Genomic DNA, 23,489 nt, shown 5'->3' with positions numbered 1-23,489 from the left:
AGTCACTGCCGGCCGGCATAGGTATCACCTACCTTTGCCGGCCGGCAACGGAAGCACACACTTAGACCTGCCGGCCATTACGATTAGCGGCTGGCAGCTGGGTGCTAACGTTTTTCAGTTACCGGCACACACACAACCAGCGATCTGCTGCCCAATAGTTAAAGGTAGCATACCTTTGAGCTATACCTACATGCCGGCCGGCACGACATTATATTATATACGGTAGCCAGTACTTTAGCAGTGTAGTGTACACTGCATTGAAAAAACTACAGTATAGAGTATATTGTAACACTAAAGTTCTTTCAATATACTTGGTGTTATCTTGTACAGCCTTTTGTTGAGACCGTACAATATAAAGTGAGTTCTATCTTTATTTATATTACCCCGTATATTAAAACTTTATCATGGTGTGAGCTACACCTTAATTTTTGCATAGGAAAATATAATGAAGGTTATTCTAGAATAAGAATTAACCTTACTTTTAATATCTTGGGAGGTTACAGCAATTGGCTGGGCAGGAAATACAAGTGTCTTTCCTTCTTTCCTTTCTAGCTTAACTGTCATAAGCTATATATATTAATAAGTTTAATCCAGTGATATGTCTTCACTAGATACTCATGGATTTTCTCCTCTTTACAGGAGGACTATCCGAAGTGCGGGAACATGTTTTGCAACGTCCGTAGCAAAAACTTCTGTGGACATGAGTTTTGCAGGAGGAACACAGCATGCGCAGCCTCCAAAGGTGATCTCCGGTATTGGGACCCTCAGGTATGTGCTATATGTTTTAACCTGATTACCGAGGCATTTGACACCCCTAAGTCGGCGGAGTCAAGGTATGCAGCTAGGGTAAAGTTGCGAACCTGGGTAAGGGGTTTTCAGAAAAACACTTCAGGCCACTACCTTCCAAGCGAGAAGATGAGGGCCTACCTTTTTCCTAAGGCATCTGCGGATGCTGTGATTCCTCAGCCTCATGCGGAGATTCTAACAGTCCAGATTCCGGTAGATTCGGAAGTCTCGGACGCCTTGAAAGACATCCAATTAGACGATAGGATGTCTGAAGTGTCAGAGTACACGGAGAAGGACCTTCTGGGAGAAGGTCAGGAGGAGCAGCTGACCCAGGCTCCAGAAACAGAAGAGGAAGAAATCGACGAGGTGTCGGTTACATCGATTCCGGCCCCAGAACCTGTTCCCTGTACATCGTCTACCATCCCAGATGAACTTGGAAGGACTCTTTCTTCTATCGTTGAAATGATTCAACAGATGCAGAGGAAGAATGATGAAAACAAAGCTGAGATGAAACTGGAGATGCTTAGACTCGCAGCATCACATGGGCCGCAGAAGCAGCTCAACGTGAAGGACCTTCTTTTGTGCTCGGATGCCAATCCTTGGAGGTATGCCGAACACATGCCAATGACAACTGGGAAGATTGTCATATCGGAGAAGTTGGGTTCAATTCCCTTTGAAGAAGTGGAATTTTGGCCCAACAAGGAGTCTTACCCGGACTACTATGTCCGTCTTAGGAAGGAACCAGCCTCAAAGGAGGAGACGGAGCCGAAGGTCATAGTCTTTGACCATAGTAAAGCACAGGCTTTACTAACGAGCTCTATGAAAGAGAAGGGCTTAACGAACTCAAAGGTGCCAGCTTTGAGTAAGAAGCATCCCCCCTTTGTGGTTTCTCCAACCAGGGCATTTCCCTTCGTGGAAGAGGGATATAAGGCACCCTTGAAGGCCCCTTGAAGGCAGTTGAGGCAGGGAAACCATGCCCCTCTTTGGTGGAGTGCAAGCTGTTGTCCCTGACCTTACCTTTGGACCAAAAAGACTGGAAGGACGTTCACCTTACATTCTCAGTCGGGAAGTTGGAAGCTAATATTGCCGAATGCCAGTTTGGTGAGGAAATTCCAAAGATGTCAGAGTTTCTCTTGCGCAGGGAGCAAGAGACAAAAGAGAGACTTGCAGCATCCATGTCATTAAAGACGACCCTAGAAACGATGGCAAGTGACCCCAAGAACCAGGACATGTTCATGGTAGTGGCCAAAACCCATCTGGCCAGTTACAAAGGATCTCTACAGTTTTATTAAAGCTAGGAGAGCTTGTAGGGATTTCGTGTTTGCCTCGGCTGCGGTAAGGCACGAACCTAGAAAATTGATTTCCTCTTGTATCTGGGGTAAGGACCTCTTCCCTAATGAAGTAGTTAGAGGTAGTAGACAAGGCTGCCAACAAGTGGGGCCTAACTCTTAAGAGAGTCTTCTCCAGATGAGGGTCCCCAGCCCAAGAAGACAAAGAAGCCTAGGCTATCCTCTCGGCCAGCAAAGCCTTACAGACAGCAACAACAGCAACTTCCTGCGACTGCGGTCTCTCAGATGGTGGCACAACCTCCAACCACGTACCAGTTGGTACCTCAAGTGGTGACGACACAGTCACCGGTGTTCAGCCCAGCATTCGAAAGGCAGACGACAACCTTTCGTCCAAAAGCTAGAGGAGCAGCCAGAGGTTCCTCTAGACACCCTTCAAGGGGAAGGGGATTCAGGGGAGGATGCGGTCAAGGACGCAAGGCCTCAGGTCCACAGCAACAGAAGTGAGATGCTTCCAGTAAGAGGGAGACTACACCTATTTCGAGATCGTTGGACCTTCGATCCCTGGGCCCACAGCCTACTCAAGAATGGACTGGGTTGGAGCTGGAGCAGTACTCCACCTCTATTCCCACAGTTCTTCCAACACTCTACCTCCGTTCTGGAAGAATATGTCCGAGAACTCTTGGAGAAAAGAATAATCCGAAAGGTAAAGTCCATCAAATTCCAAGGAAGGTTTTTTTGTGTTCCAAAGAAGAACTCTGAAAAACTCAGTGATTCTGGACTTGTCGCCACTCAACAAGTTCATAGTGAACTACAAGTTCAGGATGCTGAAACTTCAACACACAAGAACCCTACTGCCCAAATGGGCATACACCGTCTCTATAGACTGTCAGATGCTTATTGGCACGTTCCAATAAATCGTCCTCTCTCCTCCTACCTAGGGTTCAAGCTACAAAGAAGACTTTATGCCTAAAGAGCCATGCCATTTGGGCTAAACATAGCCCCAAGGATTTTCACGAAGCTTGCGAACGCAGCCGTCCATCAACTATGCCTGAAGGGGATCCAAGTAGTGGCCTACCTGGACGATTGGCTGGTGTGGGCAGCATCCAGGACAAAATGCATGCAAGCCTCCAAGAAAGTGATCTAGTTCCTGGAACATCTGGGATTCAAGATCAACATCAAAAAGTCTCGACTATCTCCAGCTCAGAAGTTTCAGTGGTTGGGAATCCACTGAAATTTAGTCATATCGGCTTTCCATCCCTGGAAAGAAGAGGAAAGAAATAGCAGGATCTGTCAAGAGACTACTGGAATCCAAACAGATATCAAGATACGAACAGGAGTGTGTGCTGGGCTCTCTACTGTTTGCTTCAGTAACAGATCCAGAGCTAAGAGCACAGCTGAAGGATGCAACAAGAGTTTGGAGAAAACACGCATCAAACGCGCGAAGAGATCTGATGAGACCACTACCGACTCGACTGCGAACGCTTCTCAAGCCGTGGTCCAAAGCCAAGCAACTGAAGAAATCGATCCTTCTTCAGCCACATCCCGCGTAACCTCCCCCGTCAATTACTTTCCATACAGACGCCTCAAAGGAAGGCTGGTGAGGCCATTCTCACCGAAAAGAAAGTCCAAGGAGCTTGGTCCAATCTTTCCATGACATTTCACATCAACTTTCTGGAAGCCATGGCAGTACTCCTGACACTGGAGAATCTCCTCGCCAATCGACCCACATAAGATTGGTTCTAGACAGCGAAGTGATAGTGAAATGCCTAAATCGACAAGGGTCGATGTCGCCTCAAATCAACCAAGTGATGTTGGCCATATTCCAATTGGCGGAAAAGAAGAGATGGCACTAGTCGGCAGAGTACCTTCAGGGGTTCTGCAACGTGACAGCGGACACTCTACCCAGGTTCATACCGATAGTCAGAATGGTCCCTAGACGCAGGATCACTCTCCTTCATCTTGAGTCAAGTCCCGGGACTACAGATAGACCTCTTTACGACGAAAGACAACAAGAAAATACATCGATGTGTGTTCCCGTACGAAGATCCTCTAGCGGAAGCAGTGGACGCTATATCCCTCGACTGGAACAGGTGGTCCAGGATTTACCTGTTCTCTCCGCACAACCTTCTATTGAAGGTCCTCGACAAACAGAGATCTTTAAAAGGGAATGCGGCAATAGTAGCTCACAAGTGGCCGAACAGCGTTTGGTTCCCTCTGGCATTGGAACTACGACTGAAGTTTGTGCCACTACCAGATCCAGTTCTGACTCAGCGAGTACAGAAGTCTACTGTCTTCGCTTCATCACAGAAAACCCGGAGCCTGCATCTCGTGATTTTCTCTCCCTAGCGGTGAGAAAAAGATTAGGGATATTAAGAGACAGTATAGACTTTGGAGGAATATAAGTCCAAATCTACCAGAAGACAATACGAGTCATCATGGAAGAAATGGGTGTCCTTTGTCAAGGCGAAGAAACCAAAAGAATTCTTGATAGACTTCTGCTTATCGTTCTTCATTCACCTTCATGAGCAAGGTTTAGCAGCCAACACAATATCAACGTGCAAGTCTGCCTTGACAAGACCGATACTATATGCCTTTCAGGTAGACCTTTCTAATGACATTTTTAATAAATTTCCAAAGGCCTGTGCTAAGCTCAGACCATCAGCGCCTCAAAGACCTATTTCATGATCTTTAGATAAGGTTCTTCATTTTGCCTCAATAATGAATAATGAGGAGTGTGCTCTAAAGGATTTGACCCAAAAAGTCATATTTCTGTTTGCACTCGCTTCGGAGGCCAAAGTTAGTCAAATAGTGGCCCTCTCGAGAGAGGAAGGCCATGTTCAGTTCTTAGAAGGGGGAGAACCGAATCTTTTTCCGGACCCAACGTTTCTTACCAAGAACGAGCTACCCACCAACAGGTGGGGTCCCTGGAGAATCTGCCCTCTGAAGGAAGATGCATCTATGTCCAGTGGAGTGCCTAAAGGTCTATCTTCGTAGAACTTCATACTTTAGGGGAGGACAGCTGTTTAGAGGAGAAACCTCGGGTTCAAATTTATCTCTGAAGCAACTAAGGGCGAAACTCACCTATTTCATTTGCAGAGCGGATCCAGACAGTACACCCGCAGGTCATGATCTGAGGAAAGTTGCCTCTTCCATAAATTTCTTTAAAAATATGCATTTTGAACATCTTCGCTCATACACTAGCTGGAAGTCATCCAGGGTATTCTTCAAACACTATGCGAAGCAAGTGGAGGAACTTAGGAGGTCTGTGGTAGCAGCAGGTAGTGTCCTTAAACCTGCTGTTTAAATCTGTGAGGAACAGTGAAATTAATTGGGACGATTAATTCAAGGGTGGGTGTGTAGTCACGGACTGTTACTACAGACTGAGTGATAGGCCACTGACGTGTCCTTATGAACTGTTCCATAGATTATGTGCCAAGCGTTTTTTACGCTAGTGTGAATAAACAGCAATACAGACTGTAACAACATTATTGATAATTTGATTAAGGTGGTATATATGTTAACTTTTCAGATGAAACAATATTTTCTGTTTTACTTTTTTCTTTATGCTTTAATGTTTTTCATCCACATTTTATAATTTTTATAAAGGTTGATTGACTTATATGTTTATTAATTATCAATAAACTAGTTCTTAGTGAACCTTAAAGTCTTATTTGCCCAAATTCATTTTATTAGAAATATACTGAGCATTAAAGTTAAAACTATGGATAATTTTAACATGGAAGATCTTTTAAATTAAGATTGTTCCTCACTACAAGCAAACATTCACTCGCTTTAACTCTTCCTTAGGAAGAATAAACTTAGTACCCTAAAAGGGATGGTGGTGGAAAGGCAAAATTTGTTCCTGAACGGATACTAACCTTTGTCCAGTCCATTAATAAGAATACACAATGGGGAAGGTGTCAGTATTTCATACTGGCATTGGTGAATCTTATACAAACTTTGCTTTATAAGGTATAGGGTGAGACCACTATACAGGCTTGTCTGTTAGTCATCCATAGGTAATATGTACTCCTCGAGACTTTTAGAAGTCTAGTATGACACTTCCCTGTAGGGGGCAGGAAGCACTAACATAGTTCATGCTTAGATGAAATGATGTATGACAGTAACATCATAGGTCTCTAGGTCTAGGCTAACCAGGAAAATACTTTCTTTAGGGTATGGCACCATTTGAGAATCCACAGATACAGTAATGCTCTGGTAAACTTCCATCACGACAACATGGCCCAAGCCCAAAAAACTGATTTTGAGCGAAGCAAAAAATCTATTTTTGGGTGAGATAGCCATGTCGTCCTGATGGACCTGCCCTTCCTTTTAATTTAAAAAGGGCTTATGGACCCCTCCCTATAATACAGTGTCTGTAGCACTTTGTGTATCGATACAAGGAATAAAGATGGCGCTGTCGACGTCGTCATGTACACACACTAAGCGGGATAGGAGAGGTACCTTATGTGGCATGTCAAGAATAAGTCCTCTGATATTATGCCATATCCCTGTAAGTTTTATTTAGGGATATTCGCTCCAGGAGTTAGAATTCTGGATACCTTAAGGTAAAATTCTCTGGGAATATCACTGTAGTCAAATATACCCTAGGAAGCTACCCTAAAGGAACTTCCATCGGGACGACATGGCTATCTCACCCAAAAATAGATTTTTCGCTTTGCTCAAAATCCGTTTTTTTTAATGAGGCCCATTTGCACCGACTCGCAGCGGTGCCCTTTTAGCTCGGAAAAGTTTCCGGTGCCCTTTTAGCTCGGAAAAGTTTCCGGTGCCCTTTTAGCTTGGAAAAGTTTCCGGTGCCCTTTTAGCTCGGAAAAGTTTCCTGATATCTCATTGGTTAGAATTACCATGCCCAACCAATCAGCGATCAGGAAACATTTCAGAGCTAAAAGGGCACCCCTGCGAGTCTGTGCAAATCTGCCTCCCTAAAAAGAATTTATTATAGTTGTAATAGAAATTTAGTATTTCAATAATGCTCTTATTACTTTAAAAACATTCTTGGTAAACATGAAAAGGATTAGCATATATCTCGCTGGTAATGAATGTGTTATAATAGTCTTTTAGTGGCCGAAATATTTGCAAATACTAATGAATTTTCTTTTCCAGATCTCAATGACCATACTGACTAATGTACTGAAGCTTGGACGAAGAACTCGACGCATACGAATCAGAGAATGTTTTAAAAGGAAGCTTTCATGCAGCCGAAGTTAGGTAAATTAAAAGAATATTTTCGTGGAAATTAACCCTAAATTCAAAATGTTCAATACTGGTAGGTAGGTAAAACCTTACTTGACCTTTGTTTAGCTTTATGGTTACTATACAAATAAAATTTTTGAAAAGTTCAAATTAATCTCTTAAAGCATGAAAATTTAAGTTTTCATTAAAATTTGGAATTAAAATTTGGTCTGATTTTAAATTGGGGGAAATCATTCCTGGTGATTTTTTTTTTTTTTTTTTTTTTTTTTTTTTTTTACATTTCTAATTTGCATGGCTGCAACTTTAATATCAGATGGTACAGTAATAGGGAAATCTAATCCATTAGAAACAGAAACGTAATAAATATATTCATTAAGTACCCGGCTCAAGTAAAAAAAAATTTTTGCAGCCTTGTAAAACCTATTGTAATGCAGTGGATTAGCAACAGCTGCATTTTTGTTGTTTTATAGATTAATATGTTAATTTAGTGTTTTGAATTCTTAATTTTGATTAGTTAGATATTTGCCTCACTCAAGGAAAAATTATTTATGAATGCCCTTCCCGCTAAAGATACAATTTGTGAAAGTGTTTGCAGTAAGATTGTGAATATGTATAACTTGTAAGATTGTGAATTATGTATAACTTGTGAGATTGTGAATGTATAACTTGTAAGATTGTGAATATGCATAACTTGTAAGATTGTGAATATGCATAACTTGTGAGATTGTGAATATGCATAACTTGTGAGATTGTGAATATGCATAACTTGTGAGATTGTGAATATGCATAACTTGTGAGATTGTGAATATGCATAACTTGTGAGATTGTGAATATGCATAACTTGTGAGATTGTGAATATGCATAACTTGTAAGATTGTGAATATGCATAACTTGTGAGATTGTGAATATGCATAACTTGTGAGATTGTGAATATGCATAACTTGTAAGATTGTGAATATGCATAACTTGTGAGATTGTGAATATGCATAACTTGTGAGATTGTGAATATGCATAACTTGTAAGATTGTGAATATGTATAACTTGTGAGATTGTGAATGTATAATTTGAGATTATGAATGTGTATAACTAAGATTGTGAATTTGTATAACCTAAAACATTTTGAATATAAACTTATTTTTTAGATTCTTTAGATGTTCAGCTTCATACAAAAAAAAAAAACAATGGCTGAAACTGCGGTTTTTCAATGGGTAGAAGGACAATTACAATATATCTAGTATGAAAGGTAAGCGAGAGGGGGGAATTAGTAATATACTTCTCATGAAAATCCATAATTGTTTTTATCAAAAACTTTAATCTCATCCAAAAAGATATAAAACATTTTGATATAATAGTTTAACAAATATTTCTTGATACTTCTAGGTAGATTAGGCCTACCTTTGACAAAGAAGCGATTAGTCAAGATTCAATATGTACACTTAAGCTTTTTCTTCCTGGTGTGTTTGAAACCGGAAAAGAAGGGAATTACAAACAGGCTTAACGATAAAATGCCAACAGTCAAGACAGACTTGGAGAAAAGTCAGAATAAAATGACCAGGAAAAGATGCAAAATACTACAAAACTTTTAAAACTCATCAATAAACGTCTGTAGTAATAATACTTTGTCCACATTACAAATTACTGTAGGTGTTTAATATTAGAATATATCAAATAGCCATTTTCCTATTACTGCCATTTGATTTTTTTAAAGTAATTTTGTAATATCTTCTTTTTCATACCAGGCTCTCTTGTCTTTTCTGCACTTATGAAGGTTTAGTGAATTTGGTTACACAATTGTGAATGTTTTGTACATTGGGTTACACAAATGTGAAGGGTTAATGACTTTGGTTACACAAATGTGAAGGTTTACTGACTTTGGTTACACAAATGTGAAGGTTTAATGACTTTAGTTACACAAGTGTGAAGGTTTTGTGACTTTAAACAGATTTGAAGATTTAGTGAGTTTGGTTACGCACTTGTGAAGGCTTAGTAAATTTGGTTACACAAATGGGAAAGTTTAGTGTATTTGGTTACACAAATGTGAAGGTTTGGTGACTTTGGTTACACTGTGAATGTAACTTGAATGGTTAGAATGTGAATGTTTAGTGAATTTGGTTACACAAATGTGAAAGTTTAGTGACTTTAGTTACACAAATTTGAAGGTTTAGTGGATTTGGTTACACACTTGTGAAGGTTTGGAGAATTTATTTACACTTGGTTTAGTGACTGATTACCCAGTTATTGAGTTTTAGTGAATCTAGTTACACACTTGTTGAGGTTTCGTAACTCAGGTTACACCAATGTGAATGTGTAGTGACTTTGGTTAGAATAAGAATGTTTAGTGATTGGTTGCCCACAAATAAATTTGTGAATTTGGTTACTTATAAAAAAATATTGAATTTGGTTACTCTTGTGAAGGTTTAGTGACTTTGGTTACACCAATGTCAAGGTTTGGTGACTTTGGTGACTTTGGTTACACCAATATGAAGGTTTGGCGACTTGGTTACACCAATGTGGTTTGGAGATTTGGTTACACCAATGTGAAGGTTTGGCGACTTGGTTACACCAATGTGAAGGTTTGGCGACTTGGTTACACCAATGTGAAGGTTTGGCGACTTGGTTACACCAATGTGAAGGTTTGGCGACTTGGTTACACCAATGTGAAGGTTTGGCGACTTGGTTACACCAATGTGAAGGTTTGGTGACTTGGTTACACCAATGTGAAGGTTTGGCGACTTTTTTACACCAATGTGAAGGGATGGGGACTTGTTTACACCAATGTGAAGTTTTGGTGACTTGATTGCACCATTGTATAGGTTTGGTGACTTGATTGCACCAATGTGAAAGTTTGGTGACTTGGTTGCACCAATGTGAAAGTTTGGTGACTTGGTTGCACCAATGTGAAGGTTTGGTGACTTGGTTGCACCAATATGAAGGTTTGGTGACTTGGTTGCACCAATATGAAGGTTTGGTGACTTGGTTGCACCAATATGAAGGTTTGGTGACTTGGTTGCACCAATATGAAGGTTTGGTGACTTGGTTGCACCAATGTGAAGGTTTGGTGACTTGGTTGCACCAATGTAAAGGTTTGATGACTTGGTTGCACCAATGTGAAGGTTTGGTGACTTGGTTGCACCAATGTGAAGGTTTGGTGACTTGGTTGCACCAATGTGAAGGTTTGGTGACTTGGTTGCACCAATGTGAAGGTTTGGTGACTTGGTTGCACCAATGTGAAGGTTTGGTGACTTGGTTGCACCAATGTGAAGGTTTGGTGACTTGGTTGCACCAATGTGAAGGTTTGGTGACTTGGCTGCACCAATGTGAAGGTTTGGTGACTTGGCTGCACCAATGTGAAGGTTTGGTGACTTGGCTGCACCAATGTGAAGGTTTGGTGACTTGGCTGCACCAATGTGAAGGTTTGGCGACTTGGTTGCACCAATGTGAAGGTTTGGTGACTTGGTTGCACCAATGTGAAGGTTTGGTGACTTAGTTGCACCAATGTGAAGGTTTGGTGACTTAGTTGCACCAATGTGAAGATTGTCACTTGGTGTTACACAAATGTGAGTACGTAGTGACTTTGATTAGAATGTGAATGTTTAGTGAATTTGGTTACACAAACTATGGTTTAGTGAAATTGGTTACACTTGTGAATGTTTGCTGAATTTAGTTACACACTTGTGAAGATTTAATTACTTTGGTTACACGCTTGTCAAAGTTTGGTGAATTTGGTTACACACTTGTGAATGTTTGAATTTGGTTACACTTGTGAAGGTTTGGTGAATCTGGTTACACGTGAAGGTTTGGTGAATCTGGTTACACGTGAAGGTTTGATGAATTTTGTTACACGCTTGTGAAGGTTTGGTGAATTTGGTTACACGCTTGTGAAGGTTTGATATATTTGGTTGCACACTTGAGAAGTTTGGTGAATTTGGTTGCACACTTTAGAAGTTTGGTGAATTTGGTTACATACATAAGAAGGTTTAGTGAATTTGGGTAGTCAAATGTGAAGCTTTAATGAATTTATTTAAGCAATTGTGAATGTTTAGTGACTTTGGTTAGAATGTGAATGTTTAGTGAATTTGGTTACACAAAGTTTGGTGAATTTGTTTACACAAAATTTGGTGAATTTGGTTACACACTTGTGAAAATTTGGTGAATTGGGTTACCCATTTGTGAGAGTTTAGAGAATTTAGTTACTCACTTGTGAATGTTTGGAGTTTCCGGTCAGACACTCCAGTCACACTTGAAGGTTTAGAGACTCCGTTCACACACTTGAGTGCTTAAACTCCAGTCAGGCACTTAAGAGTGTGCGAGAGACTCCAGTCAGGCACTTAAGAGTGTGCGAGAGACTCCAGTCAGGCACTTAAGAGTGTGCGAGAGACTCCAATCAGGCACTTAGTGTGCGAGAGACTCCATTCAGGCACTTAGTGTGCGAGAGACTCCAGTCAGGCACTTAGTGTGCGAGAGACTCCATTCAGGCACTTAGTGTGCGAGAGACTCCATTCAGGCACTTAGTGTGCGAGAGACTCCATTCAGGCACTTAGTGTGCGAGAGACTCCATTCAGGCACTTAGTGTGCGAGAGACTCCAGTCAGGCACTTAGTGTGCGAGAGACTCCAGTCAGGCACTTAAGATTGTGCTAGAGAGACTCCTACAATAGCCATTTTTCCACTCTCCTCCACAGTACCAGCTTGACTATAAGCACATGGAGACGTCTCTCAGAAGGAAGTACATTCATTTCGAAATTCAGTGTAATTTAATCTATTTTGGTAATTGGTTATATTGAAAAAAAAAAATTCAGTATAGCTATAGTTTCTAATATGAAAGTAAAAAACATCCCTGAAATAATAACCCATGGGGTTGCATGCGCAGCACATTATGTACCCTTTGCCAGATCATAGTAGCAACGAGGTAATGTTCATTTTGCGAACGTAGTGAACCTCGGCGCAGCAAAAACCATTAGGAGTGAGGTGTATCAAGGATAATTGATACTTTAATTTCCAGCCACTTACAAGATCTGTATTTTTCCAACTGGTTATATTGTTTATTTTGCATTTCTGCATTATTCATGTAAATCACTCGTTTTTGGCATTTCTCCACCCAAAACAATGATTTCCCACTGGAGTCCAAAAACATGCAAAAGACTGGTTTGCCCCAATATTCATTATCAGAAATGCATAAATTAAATGATAATGAGTAGCAAATATATATGGTTCATATATTTGGCTAGGAATTAGTGTAATATATTTCCCCTTTTGAGCTATGAATATTATTTTCCTACATAAGAAAACTGACGTTTCTAGTTTCAACATTTCTTTACCACTTCCATATATAAGGTTATTGTATAAATAACCTAGAATTCTTCGAATTTGGAGTCTTAAGTAACACTGTTATTTAGGTATGTTAATCTATTTTCCAAGATGTTTTGCTTTTTTTACAAAATCACCTTTTTGCTTTTAGGGTCGAAATTGGTCTTAACACGTGACTGTTTACTTGAATTTCTTAGGATTTATCCTTCCAAGGTATTTGCTTTCCTGTGGAATTTTGATTGCATTTGACTTGCATTGTTTTACGTGATACCTTGTTAGATGCAGACACTAGTTACTGAAATTAGCAAGTTAGGTTTTTTTTTTTTCATGCTGACAAATTTATTGAAGTTTTCACAAAACTAGAGAGGATGAAGTCGAACCTTATAATTTCTTGAAAGAAGCGATTGAAGAGGAATTTGAATTAATGCAGTGTCAATGTTTGTGTGTAGTTTATATATATAACCTTTGGGATTTAAATGCTTAAAATTTTGTGAAAATTATCTCGGCAGCTTAATACACAAGTGTATTGTTTTTACCAGGTGTTTTAGACAGTGTAAGTGGGTAAGCAAATTAAGAGAATCTTTATAAAAACTATTGGGATATATTTGCTACTATACTCAATCTTTTTTGGGGCTCAGGCCATATCCTCGTGATGGAAGTTCCTTTAGGGTAGCTTCCTAGGGTATATTTGACTATGGTAATATTCCCAGATAATTTTACTTTAAGGTATTCAGAATTCTAACTCCTGGAGCGAATATCCCTAAATAAATCTTACAGGGATATGGCATAATATCAGAGGACGTATTCTTGACACGCCACATAGTTATCTTCACCCAGAACAGCATTAACGCTTCGAGGGGTCAAAGTGGCAAGAAAACGAAAAACGAGAATGAAAGGAGAGCTGTTCATAAGGTACCTCTCCTATCCCGCTTAGAGTGTGTACATGACGACGTCGACAGCAACATCTTTATTCCTTATCGCTTAGCTCTACTACTTGGTGTTTCCCTTGTGATTCTCTCATTATCTTGGATTTAATTCAACATTATGTTGCTTTCTTCATCCTCTTCTGCCTCTGGAAAGTTGAGTATTATCTTTACTTTGTATAAATGTAAGCTCTTGTCGTTTTGAATTAAATCAAAAGTGATATTAACGTAAACAAGAGCTGTTGCCTACCGGAGGCGTCCTGGACGCTATCGCTCGCTATGCAAGAGTCATTTAGTTAGCCAGAGCAACGTTCCCGGTTATTATGCTTTGATAAATCTAGCTATTTAGCTCTTCGAGGAAACTCTCTATATGATGCCGTTAGTATTCAGTTTCGGCGATTTAGGTAACCGATCCTGCCCTACGCTAGGCTTAGTAGCCTAGGGTCTGGCCCTAGTACTTTCTTGCATGATATACAGATTTCCGAGTGTTATGTTGTTGAAGCTATAGGCACATTTTATACATGTAAGATATTGTTGAATTCTTATCTTCCAAGATTGTATACGAGAGTGTTTCGGGGATTTAGGTAATAGATTCTCACCACGTCTAGGCTAGTAGCCTACAGGGCTTTAGTATACTTTCGCACACATCCCGGTTGTTCTTTTCTCCTCTGGAGACTTAAGTTCAATCCCTTTTCCCTCTGAGTTAAGCCTTAGGGTTAATCCTAGTGGTTCTATCTGAATAGTATTCAGGTATAACTATACTAGGATGTTTCTGTCCTGTCCTTGTAACCAGAGTGACTGGTTTTTGGGTTTAGGGCAAAACATCAGAGTAATTAGTCTGGGGTCTGTCTTCCTGGCATAGAGAATGAGATTCCTTTGCTAGGTTAGGCGCAGACATAGGAGGTTTAGCCTCCCTAGCCCACGTCCGAAGGATACTGTACGAGGTGATTCCTTCTACTAGTGGTCTAGCAGACTAGTTCAGTGTTATTCTCGGGCTGGAGAATGGGATTTTCCATTGCCTAGTGAAATAACATCAAACCTTGTTCTGGTATTGAGGAAGGTAGCAAGTATTGCTGACCTCCCTCTTTAATAGACAAACCCTAGGCTAGGATGAGCTTTCTTAGCCGCTGGGTTAGATCTCATACTAAAACTAAGTTTGCAGGACCCTTTTCCCTCTCCCCCCCCCCTCTTTCCTTAGCGATGGCCTAGCCATTACATCTCTTGGCCGTAGTCCTCCATCGGTACCTAGTGAATCTCCTCAACCTTATGGCTTTCAGGTGAAACGATTATTAAATAGTCTGGATATAATTAGAAATAAGGTACTTCCATTCAAGGTATCATCAACTTCTCCATGGAAGTTACCAGAGATATCTTTTTGTAAATATTTTATTGGAGATAAGAATATATCAGACCTAGAAGCCAGGTCTCTTTTTATGGAACATGTTAAAGAACATGAGGATCAACTTTTATCTATACTGATGGCTCCAAATCTGATGCTGGCATTGGATTTGGAGTACATAGTAATGGTTTTAAATGTAGAGGTGCACTTCCTCTTGACCGCTACCATATTTACTGCCGAATTGTATGGCATATTAACCGCTATTGAGAAAATAGCGTTGGAGAAGGAGGGTAATTTTACAATTTTTGTGATGCAAGGAGTGTCCTTCAAGCTATGGAAGTTTTTAATTCTAATAACACTCTAGTTTTAAAGATTTTAGAATGGCTTTTCATTATTGGACGGAGAGGTATAACAGTTCAATTTTGTTGGGTTCCAGCACATATAGGTGTGTCCGGGAATGAGAAGGCAGATTCACTGTCTAAGGAGGCTGCATCCGAGTAGCTGCCAAGAAGGTATCCCATTCCCTGTAATGATTTCTTACCTGACATCAAGAAATTGGTTTGCAATAAATGGCAACAGCAATGGGATAGACAAGATGGCAATAAAATGAGGGAAGTAACAAATGACATATCTCCTTGGAGGTATAATATGATGCCCCGAAAATGGGAGAAGTCTCTTTGTCGTCTCCATATTGGTCACACTCGGTTGACACATGAGTTTTTGCTGAAGGGCCAACACCAACCGTATTGTGACGACTGTTTAGTACCTCTAACAGTAAGGCAATTGTTGACCGAATGCCCCAATTATAACAACTTGCGGAATAGATATTTGTTTGAGGCTCGAGGTGAGGGTGGCAGGTTCATCCTTGCCAAGATTCTTGGAAATGATATGTCCTACCATGCAAGTGGCATTTTTAGATTTATTTCGGAAGCAGGTCTTCTGAAAAATATTAATTTAATGACATTCAATTTTTATGATTTTAATTGAATACTCTTTAATTTTTTATTTTATTTTATTTTTTATTTTTGTATACATAAATTAAATGTTACCGGCGTCAATGACCTTAGATGTCAGGATGCCTGAAAACTTTAAATCAATCAATCAATCGGTACCTAGTGTATGTTTGGATGTGGGACTGGCTCAGCCCTCTGCCGGCCGGCAAGAACGTGCCGGCCGGCAGAGGCGTATCTTCTGTAGAGTGAACCCCAGACCTCCCTTGGTCTTCCATCCATTTCTGTCTGTAGAGCCCGGCAGCCTATGGATAAAAAAGGAAGCCTGAATGCTACATTCTCCCCTCCCTTATGTTTACTCTTTCTGGATGGAAGGTTTTAAGGCAGTGAAACCTTATAACCTTACATCCATACTGTTTCTCTTGCTAGTGTATTGTACCCCTAGCCCGGCTGCCAGCTTAGCGACCGGCAGCCGGGTGCATGGAAGTTCTCTGGTTTCTAGTCACTGCCGAACAGCATAGGTATCACCTACGGAAGCACACCCTTAGACCTGCCGGCCACTATGATCAGCGGCCGGCGGTCGGGTGCTAAAGTTTTTCAGTTGCCGGCCGGCACACACACAACCAGCGATCTGCTGCCCAATAGTTAAATGTAGCATACCTTTGAGCTATACCTACATGCCGGCCGGCACGATATTATATGATATACAGTAGCCAGTACTTTAGCTGTGTAGTACACACTGCATCGAAAAAACTCAGTATAGAGTATATTGTAACACTAAAGTTCTTCCAACATACTTGGTGTTATCTTGTACAGCCTTTTGTTGAGACTGTACAATATAAAGTGAGTTCTATCTTTATTTATATTACCCCGTATATTAAAACTTTGTATCATGGTGTGAGCTACACCCTCATTTCTGCTTAGGAAAATAAAATGAAGGGTATTCTAGAATAAGAATTAACCTTACTTTTAATATCTTTGGAGGTTACAGCAATTAGCTGGACAGGAAATAAAAGTATGTCTTTCCCTCTTTCTTTTCTAGCTTAACTGTCATAAGCTATATACATTAATAAGTTTAATCCAGTGATATGTCTAACTAGATACTCATGGATTTTCTTCTCTTTACAGGAGGACCATCCTAAGTGCGGGAACATATTTTGCAACGTCCGCAGCAATAACTTCTGTGGACATGAGTTGTGCAGGAGGCACGCAGCATGCGCAGCCTCCAAAGGTGATATCCGGTATTGGGACCCTCGGGTATGCGCTATATGTTCTAACCTGATTACCGAAGCATTTGACACCCAAGTCGGCGGAGTCGAGGTATGCAGTTGAAAACCTGGGTGAGGGGTTTTCAGAAAAACACTTCAGGCCCCTACCTTCCAAGTGAGAAGATGAGGGCCTACCTTTTTCCTAAGGCATCTGCGAATGCTGTGATTCCTCAGCCTCATGCGGAGATTCTAACAGTCCAGTTTCCGGTAGATTCAGAAGTCTCGGACGCCCTAAAAGACATCCAATTGGACGATAGGATGTCTGTAGAGTACACGGAGAAGGACCTTCTGGGAGAAGGTCAGGAGGAGGAGCTGACCCAGGCTCCAGAAACAGAAGAGGAAGAAATCGACGAGGTGTCGGTTAAATCGGTTCCGGCCCCAGAACCTGTTCCCTGTACATCGTCTGCTATCCCAGATGAACTTGAAGGGACTCTTTCTTCTATCGTTGAAATGATTCAACAGATGCAGAAGAAGAATGATGAAAAGGAAGCTGCGATGAAACTGGAGATGCGTAGACTCGCAGCATCACATAGGCCGCAGAAGCAGCTCAACATGAAGGACCCTCCTTTGTGATCGGATGCCAATCCTTGGAGGTATGCCGAACACATGCCAATGACAACTGGGAGATTGTCATATCGGAGAAGTTGGGTTCAATTCCCTTTGAAGAGGTGGAATTTTGGCCCAACAAGGAGTCTTACCCGGACTGCTATGTCTGTCTTAGGAAGGAACCAGCCTCAAAGGAGGAGACGGAGCCGAAGGTCATAGTCTTTGACCATAGTAAAGCACAGGCTTTACTAACGAGCTCTATGAAAGAGAAGGGCTTCACGAACTCAAAGGTGCCAGCTTTGAGTAAGAAGCATCCCCCCTTTGTGGCTTCTCCAACCAGGGCCTTTCCCTTCATAGAAAAGGGATATAAAGCACCCTTGAAGGCAGTTGAGGCAGGGAAACCATGCCCCTCTTTGGAGGAGTGCAAGCTGTTGTCCCTGACCTTACCTTTGGACCAAAAGGACTGGAAGGACGTTCACCTTACCTTTTCAGTTGGGAAGTTGGAAGCTGATATTGCCGAATGCCAGTTTGGTGAGTGAATTCCAAAGCTGTCAGAGTTTCTCTTGTGCAGGGAGCAAGAGACAAAAGAGACTTGCAGCATCCATGTCATTACAGAGGATCCTAGAAACGATGGCAAGTGACCCCAAGAACCAGGACATGTTCATGGTAGTGGCCAAAACCCATCTGGCCAGTTACAAAGGATCTCTACAGTTTTATTAAAGCTAGGAGAGCTTGTAGGGAGTTTGTGTTCGCCTCGGTTGTGCTGAGGCATGAAACTAGAAAACTGATTTCCTCTTGTATCTGGGGTAAGGACCTCTTCCATAATGAAGTAGTTAGAGGTAGTAGACAAGGCCGCCACGGAGAATAGGAACCTTCTCCACAAGTGGGGACTAACTCTTGGAGTCTTCTCTGGATGAGAGTCCCCACCCCAAGAAGACAAAGCAGCCTAGGCGCTCCTCTCGGCCAGCAAAGCCTTACAGACAGCAACAACAACAACTTCCTGCGACCGCGGTGCCTCAGATGTGGCACAACCTCCAACCACGTACCAGTTGATACCTCAAGCGTGTGTCGTCACCAGTGTTCAACCCAGCATTCGAAAAGCAGATGACAACCTTTCGTCCAAAAGCTAGAGGAGCAGCCAGAGGTTCCTCTAGTCGCCCTTCAAGGGGATTCAGGGAAGGACGCGGTCAGGGAGGCAAGGCCTCAGGTCCACAGCAACAGAAGTGAGATGCTTCCGGTAGGAGGGAGACTACACCTATTTCTGGATCGTTGGACCTTCGATCCCTGGGACTGGGTTAGAGCTGGAGCAGTACTCCACCTCCATACCCACAGTTCTTCTAACACTACCCCCGTTCTGGAAGAATATGTCCGAGAACTCTTGGAGAAAAGAGTAATCCGAAAGGTAAAGTCCATCAAATTCCAAGGAAGGCTGTTTTGTGTTCCAACGAAGGACTCGGAAAAACTCAGTCATTCTGGACTTGTCGTCACTCAAAAAGTTCATAGTGAACTACAAGTTCAGGATGCTGACACTTCAACACATAAGGACTCTACTGCCCAAATGGGCATACACCGTCTCTATAGACTTGTCAGACGCTTATTGGCACATTCCAATAAATAGTCCTCTCTCCTCCTACCTAGGGTTCAAGCTACAAAGAAGACTTTATGCCTTCAGAGCCATGCCATTCGGGCTACACATAGCCCCAAGGATTTTCACGAAGCTTGCGAACGCAGCCGTCCATCAACTACGCCTGAAGGGGATCCAAGTAGTGGCCTACCTGGACGATTGGCTGGTGTGGGCAGCATCCATGACAGAATGCATGCAAGCCTCCAAGAAAGTGTTCGTTCCTGGAACATCTGGGATTCAAGATCAACATCAAAAAGTCTCGACTATCTCCAGCTCAGAAGTTTCAGTGGTTGGGAATCCACTGAAATTTGGAGTCATATCGGCTTTCCATCCTTGGGAAGAAGAAGAAAGAAATAGCAGGATCTGTCAAGAGACTACTGGAATCCAAACGGATATCAAGACACGAACAGGAGAGTGTGCTGGGCTCTCTACAGTTTGCTTCGGTAACAGATCCAGTGCTAAGAGCACAGCTGAAGGAAGCAACAAGAGTTTGGAGAAAACACTCATCAAACGCGTGAAGAGATCTGATGTGACCACTAACGATTCGACTGCGAACGCTTCTCAAGCTGTGGTCCAAAGCCAAGCAACTGAAGAAATCGATACTTCTTCAGCCACCTCCCCCGTCAATTACTATCCATACAGACGCCTCAAAGGAAGGCTGGGGAAGCCATTCTCACCGAAAGAAAGTCCAAGGAGCTTGGTCCAATCTTTTCATGACATTTCACATCAACTTTCTGGAAGCCATGGCAGTACTCCTGACATTGAAGAAAGTATCTCCTCGCCACTCGACCTACATAAGATTGGTTCTAGACAGCGAAGTGATAGTGAAATGCCTAAATCGACAAGGGTCGATGTCGATTCAAATCAACCAAGTGATGTTGGCCATATTCTGACTGGCGGAAAAGAGATGGCATTAGTCGGCAGTTTACCTTCAGGGGTTCCGCAACGTGACAGCGGACGCTCTATCCAGGTTCACACCAATAGTCAGAATGGTCCCTAGACGCAGGATCGTTCTCCTTCATCTTGAGTCAAGTCCCGGAACTGCAGATAGACCTCTTTGCGACGAAAGACAACAAGAAAATACATCGATATGTGTTCCCGTATGAGGATCCTCTAGCGGAAGCAGTAGACGCTATGTCCCTCGACTGGAACAGGTGGTCCAGGATTTACCTGTTCTCTCCGCACAACCTTCTATTGAAGTTCCTTGACAAACAGATCTTTAAAAGGGAAAGCAGCAATAGTAGCTCATAAGTGGCCGAACAGTGTTTGGTTCCCTCTGACATTGGAACTACGACTGAAGTTTGTGCCGCTACCGGATCCAGTTCTGACTCAGCGAGTATAGAAGTCGACTGTCTTCGCTTATTCACAGAAAACCCGGAACCTGCATCTCGTGATTTTTTCTCCCTAACGGTGAGAAAAAGATTCGGGATATCAAGAGACAGTATTGACTTTTTGGAGGAATATAAGTCCAAATCTAACAAAAGACAATATGAGTCATCATGGAAGAAGTGGGTGTCCTTTGTCAAGGCGAAGAAACCAAAAGAAATCTCGGTAGACTTCTGTTTATCGTTCTTCATCCACCTTTATGAGCAAGGTTTAACAGCCAACACAATATCAACGTGCAAGTCTGCCTTGACAAGACCGATATTATATGCCTTTCAGGAAGACCTTTCTAATGACATGTTTGACAAAATTCCGAAGGCCTGTGCTAAGCTCAGATCATCAGCGCCTCCAAGACCTACTTCATGGTATTTAGATAAGGTTCTTCATTTTGCCTCAATAATGAGGAGTGCGCTTTAAAGGATTTGACCCAAAAAGTCATATTTCTGTTTGCGCTCGCTTCGGGAGCCAGAGCTAGTGAAAGTGGCCCTCTTGAGAGAGGAAGGCCATGTTCAGTTCTTAGAAGGGGGAGAACCGAGTCTTTTTCCGGACCAAACATTTCTTGCCAAGAACGAGCTACCCACCAACAGGTGGGGTCCCTGGAGAATCTGCCCTCTGAAGGAAGATGCATCTATGTCCAGTGGAGTGCCTAAAGGTCTATCTTCGTAGAACTTCATACTTTAGGGGAGGACAGCTGTTTAGTGGAGAAACCTCGGGTTCAAATTTATCTCTGAAGCAACTATGGGCGAAACTCGCCTATTTCATTTGCAGAGCGGATCCAGACAGTACACCCGCAGGTCATGATCCGAGGAAAGTTGCCTCTTCCATAAATTTCTTTAAAAATATGCATTTTGAACATCTTCGCTCATACACTGGCTGGAAGTCATCCAGGGTATTCTTCGAACACTATGCGAAGCAAGTGGAGGAACTTAAGAGGTCTGTGTTAGCAGCATGTAGTGTCCTCAAACCTGCTGTTTAATAAAATCTGCGAGGAACAGTGAAATTAATTGGGACGATTAATTCAAGGGTGGGTGTGTAGTCACGGACTGTTACTACAGACTGAGTGATAGGCCACTAACGTGTCCTTATGAACTGTTCCATAGATTATGGTGAACTAGGCATAATGCACACACAGGTGCCAAGCGTTTTTTACGCTAGTGTGAATAAACAGTAATACAGACTGTAACAACATTATTGATAATTTGATTAAGGTGGCATATATGTTTCCTTTCCAGATGAAACAATATTTTCTGTTTTACTGTTTTCTTTATGCTTTAATGTTTTTCATTCACATTTTAATTTTTATAATGGTTGATTGACTTATGTTTATAATTATCAATAAACTAGTTCTTAGTTAACCTTACGTCTTATTTGCCCACGTTCATTTTATTAGAAATGTACTGAGCATTAAAGTTAAAACTATGGATAATTTTAACATGGAAGATCTTTTAAGATTGTTCCTCACTACAAGCAAACATTCACTCGCTTTAACCCTTCCTTAGGAAGAATAATAAGAATACACACCGGGGAAGGTGTCTATTTCATACTGGCATTGGTGAATCTTATACAAACTTTGCTTTATAAGGTATAGGGTGAGACCACTATACAGGCTTGTCTGTTAGTCATCCATAGGTAATGTGTACTCCTCGAGACTTTTAGAAGTCTAGTATGACACTTCCCTGTAGGGGGCAGGAAGCACTAACATAGTTCATCCTTAGATGAAATGATGTATGACAGTAACAACATAGGTCTCTAGGTCTAGGCTGACCAGGAAAATACTTTCTTGAGGGTATGGCACCATTTGAGAATCCACAGAAACAGTAATGCTCTGGTAAACTTCCATCACGACGACATGGCCCAAGCCCGAAAAACTGATTTTGAGCGATGCGAAAAATCTATTTTTGGGTGAGATAGCCATATCGTCCTGATGGACCTGCCCTTCCTTTTAATTTAAAAAGGGCTTATGGACCCCTCCCTATAATAGTGTCTGTAGCCCCTCGTGTATCGCTACAAGGAATAAAGATGGCGCTGTTGACGTCATGTACACACTCGAAGCGGGATAGGAGAGGTACCTTATGATCGGCTCTCCTTTCATTCTCGTTTTTTGTTTTCTTGCCACTTTGACCCCTCGAAGCGTTAATGCTGTTCGGGGTGAAGATAGCTATGTGGCGTGTCAAGAATACGTCCTCTGATATTATGCCATATCCCTGTAAGATTTATTTAGGGATATTCACTCCAGGAGTTAGAATTCTGGATACCTGAAGGTAAAATTCTCTGGGAATATCACCGTAGTCAAATATACCCTAGGAAGCTACCCTAAAGGAACTTCCATCAGGACGACATGGCTTTCTCGCCCAAAAATAGATATTTCGCTTTGCTCAAAATCAGTTTTTTTAATGAGGCCCATTTGCACTGACTCGCAGCAGTGCCCTTTTAGCTCGGAAAAGTTTCCGGTGCCCTTTTAGCTCGGAAAAGTTTCCGGTGCCCTTTTAGCTCGGAAAAGTTTCCGGTGCCCTTTTAGCTCGGAAAAGTTTCCGGGTGCCCTTTTAGCTCGGAAAAGTTTCCGGGTGCCCTTTTAGCTCGGAAAAGTTTCCGGGTGCCCTTTTAGCTCGGAAAAGTTTCCGGGTGCCCTTTTAGCTCGGGAAAGTTTCCGGGTGCCCTTTTAGCTCGGGAAAGTTTCCGGGTGGCCTTTTAGCTCGGAAAAGTTTCCGGGTGCCCTTTTAGCTCGGAAAAGTTTCCGGGTGCCCTTTTAGCTCGGAAAAGTTTCCGGGTGCCCTTTTAGCTCGGAAAAGTTTCCGGGTGCCCTTTTAGCTCGGAAAAGTTTCCGGGTGCCCTTTTAGCTCGGAAAAGTTTCCGGGTGCCCTT

At 42.0% G+C, this 23,489-nt stretch overlaps 1 long non-coding RNA gene across 5 annotated transcripts in view; it reads left to right on the top strand.

The window, feature by feature from the left end:
- LOC137642188 (uncharacterized) overlaps positions 1 to 23,489 on the top strand; it is a 44,020-nt gene that overhangs the window by 13,773 nt on the left and 6,758 nt on the right. For all 5 annotated transcript variants that reach the window (XR_011044675.1, XR_011044672.1, XR_011044674.1 and 2 more), the window contains exon 2: positions 7,200 to 7,304. This is a non-coding gene — a long non-coding RNA (uncharacterized lncRNA). The remainder of the gene's footprint in view (positions 1 to 7,199; positions 7,305 to 23,489) is intronic.

The sequence above is a fragment of the Palaemon carinicauda genome, chromosome 6 (genome assembly GCF_036898095.1).
Source record: "Palaemon carinicauda isolate YSFRI2023 chromosome 6, ASM3689809v2, whole genome shotgun sequence".
Classification (NCBI taxonomy): Eukaryota; Metazoa; Arthropoda; class Malacostraca; order Decapoda; family Palaemonidae; genus Palaemon; species Palaemon carinicauda.
The sequence above is the reverse complement of the archived record's forward strand: the minus strand, read 5'-3'. Positions and strand labels throughout refer to the sequence as shown.